This window comes from Mus pahari, chromosome 19, assembly GCF_900095145.1.
Source record: "Mus pahari chromosome 19, PAHARI_EIJ_v1.1, whole genome shotgun sequence".
Classification (NCBI taxonomy): Eukaryota; Metazoa; Chordata; class Mammalia; order Rodentia; family Muridae; genus Mus; species Mus pahari.
In genome coordinates, this window is record NC_034608.1 from 73,169,754 (window position 1) to 73,173,032 (window position 3,279).

Below are 3,279 nucleotides of genomic sequence, written 5' to 3' on the forward strand. Positions count from 1 at the left end.
TTTTTTGAGACAGGGTTTCTCTGTGTAGCCCTGGCTGTCCTGGAACTCACTCTGTAGACCAGGCTGGCCTCAAACTCAGAAATCCGCCTGCCTCTACCTCCCGAGTGCTGGGATTAAAGGCGTGTGCCACCACGCCCGGCTAAGGTTTCCTTTTCTAAAGGGACTCTAGTTTATGCCAAATCGACATAAAACTCGCCAGCCCAAGATTCCAGGTGTTGAGCTCAGATCATCAGGCTTGAAGGCAGGTGCCTCTTCCTAGTAAGCCATAAGCCATGTTCTTGATTTTAAAGACCTTCCCAATAAGAATCTAAGAATTCCATCCCAGATACACTTTTGTGAACCATCAAATGTTGACCACATGTGTTCTGCTTTAACGGTGCATTTTGTCTACACATCTTCTATCCCGAGTCTTTAAGGATGACTGTACGTTCGGGTTTCTTGTCTTGATTTTCATCTGTTTCTCCTCATTGTTAGCTGACTAAAGTTTAAGGAGTGCAGAAACGCAGTCATTAGCTCTCTTCCCGTTAAGTCCTTCCGGTGTTCCTGATAAAGAAAGTCCTCGCCACTTGCACAAATTGTGTAAGGCTGCCATAGCAAACTAATCTGAGAACCACGTCACTAAGTTTCCAGTGGTGAGATAGAGTTCTGTTAAATATTGACTGCTTTCCTTTACATCTTCGCTTGCAAGTTACAAAGCAATTTCGTGTTCGTTATCGGACGTCACCAATACCACAGCCCTGAGAGGAACCTTTAGAGGAATGGGTATTGGCCCAATGTCAAACAGGACCAAAAGGCAGCAGCGGCTGCTTTCACAACCAACCAGGCATATATTATGCCTCATTTCTTTTTAATACTCAGAAAACACATATTGAGTTGAAACTAGAGAGGGTGTTGGATCTTCAGAGAAAAATGCCAACCATAGACAAGACAGTTCACCATGCATGGGGAAGAGACAGACAAAGACGGTTTTGAGGGGGCGCCAGAGGAGCCATGATGTGGCTGACAGAGCCTCTACCCGTCTACCTACTTCACATCCCCAGAGGAATGTCACCTGGCTGATGTTTTCCTTTCTTTTTTTATTGGATATTTTATTTATTTACATTTCAAATGTCATTCCCTTTTCCAGTTTCCATTTTCTTCTTGGAGAGTGATTCAGAGTTGAAAAGAATAAAGGATTGGGGGAAGACTGGAATGGGGAACTGGGAGGAGGGCTGGGGGAAGGTGCAGCGTTTGAGATGTAAATAAATAAATACGTTTAAAAGAAAGGATAATTTAGAAAACAAACAAACAAACAATTGGAGCAGTGTGATTTTTGCCAAAGCCTTCCATCTTGGTCAGTGTTTCAGCTCCGGTGGAGGGGGATGCAAAGGGAATAGCGCTGTCAAGACAGAGTTCCATCAGTCTCCAGAAGCTTCGACTCCTTCCTCCAGACAGCTTTCTTCCCTGAGGGTTTAAACCCCAGACCCCAGGGGCAGGGATAATCCAGGTCATTCGCTCTCCCCTGTCTGTCACACCCAGCCAAAGGACCGCACCTTAGTACTTTCTCAACCAGAGGCGTTTGTTAGCCAGATGAATCACTACAGAGATGGTTTTATTTTAAGCACTTCGGTGACTGCGTCTCATCACTCACTACTTTGAGCTTCCCCTTCTTTAAAAATCCCGTCTTTGACTGAATGCGAGTTTGGAGAACGCCTGCTCCCGACCCTCACCATTTGCTGGCGGGTAGACATTAATGAGGGTTTCTCCTTCCTCCTAGCGCAGCATTTCTTTGGTGAGGTTATTTCTTTGACATCTCAGTCACTCAGGCGATTCCCTGCTGCTTCCTCAGGGACATTAAAAAATTGTTTTTTTTAGGAAAATTGGAGCTTGGCTGTTTCTTTCTTTTTTTCTTCCGTCTCTCTTACCCTCAGCCCCGGATACTTCCCCACCTCCTTTAATCCCTATTTTATTCGGATGGTGCAGTTAGCTAGGAGTTTCAGTCTTTGCTTCTTCCCGGTGTTGAGAATTCTAGTCACAGAACTCTATCCTTTTGATTTCCAGATGCTCTGCTTAACCTTTTGATTTTAAAGGGAGCTTTTGGATCTGCAGTGTTTGTGTGTGTGTGTGTGTGTGTGTGTGCGCGCGCGCGCGCGCGCGCGTGTGTATCTGTATGCTCACGTGAATGAGCAAATGCATGTGGAGGCCGAGGTTAATCTTTATCTCTTGTTCTTTTTTAAAAAGATTTATTTTTTAAAATTTATGTTTTATTGTTTATATCTCATCTCGGGGGTGTGTACTCGTCCAGGTGCCCTTGGAGACTAGAGGAGGGTTGAGGCTCCCCTAGAGCTGGCATAAGTAACCTTGTGGGCTGCCCAGTGTAGGTCAAGAGGATGAAACTCAAGTCCCCTTCGAGAATAGCAAGTGCTCTTAACCTGTGAGCCATCTTTTCAGCCCCATTGGTCTCTTACCAGCCTGGAGCTCCTGCGTTAGGCTGGGGTGGCAAGCCAGGCCCCAGGGATCTATCTGCCTGCCTCTCTTCTGAACAGTGCGCTGATAAGCAAGCCACACAAATAACATTTTATATAAGTTCTGGGGCTCAAACTCAGACACTCACGTTTGGCAAACATTTTATGAGTAGTGAAGTCACTGTCCTAGCCCAGCATTTTTTCCACCATAAAATCTAAATATATAAATAAATATAGATTGATACAGAAGCAGTTTATAAATTCCACATTGGGTTTTTGGGGTGGTAGAAATTTGAACAGCAAAAAAGTAAAACAGACTTTCCATGAATTCTTTTTAATGTGTCTGCAGCATACAACCTGATTAAAGAAAAATATTCAAAAAAGATAATGAGAAGAACTTATTCTGTGTGGTGTTAGTGTCCAAAACTTAAATGGGCTAAAAAGAGGGGAAAACATGCAAAAAAAAAAAGTATTTAAAATTAAAATTTTTATTTTTGCAGACAGGATGAGTTAATGAAATCTAATGTAATGGGTGGACCCCTGAGAAATGATGCCATGCAACAGATCTGGTATAGAGGAGGCTTATTTGTGGGAGGGATGGGCAGTGAGGGCCTGGAGAACTGGTAGAGGCAAACGAGTAGAGATATAGACAGACAGGCAGATGGGAGCAGCCAGGAGGGCAGAGAAGGGGAGGAATAAAGAAGGGCAGAAAAGGGGAGAGATAGGCTGAATGGGAACACATGGGAACAGAGGGGGAGGGGAAGGTGGAAAGGGAGACAGGGAGGGGAAAAGGGGAGGGAAGAGGGAGGAGCAGGAGAAGAGGGAGAGGGAGGAG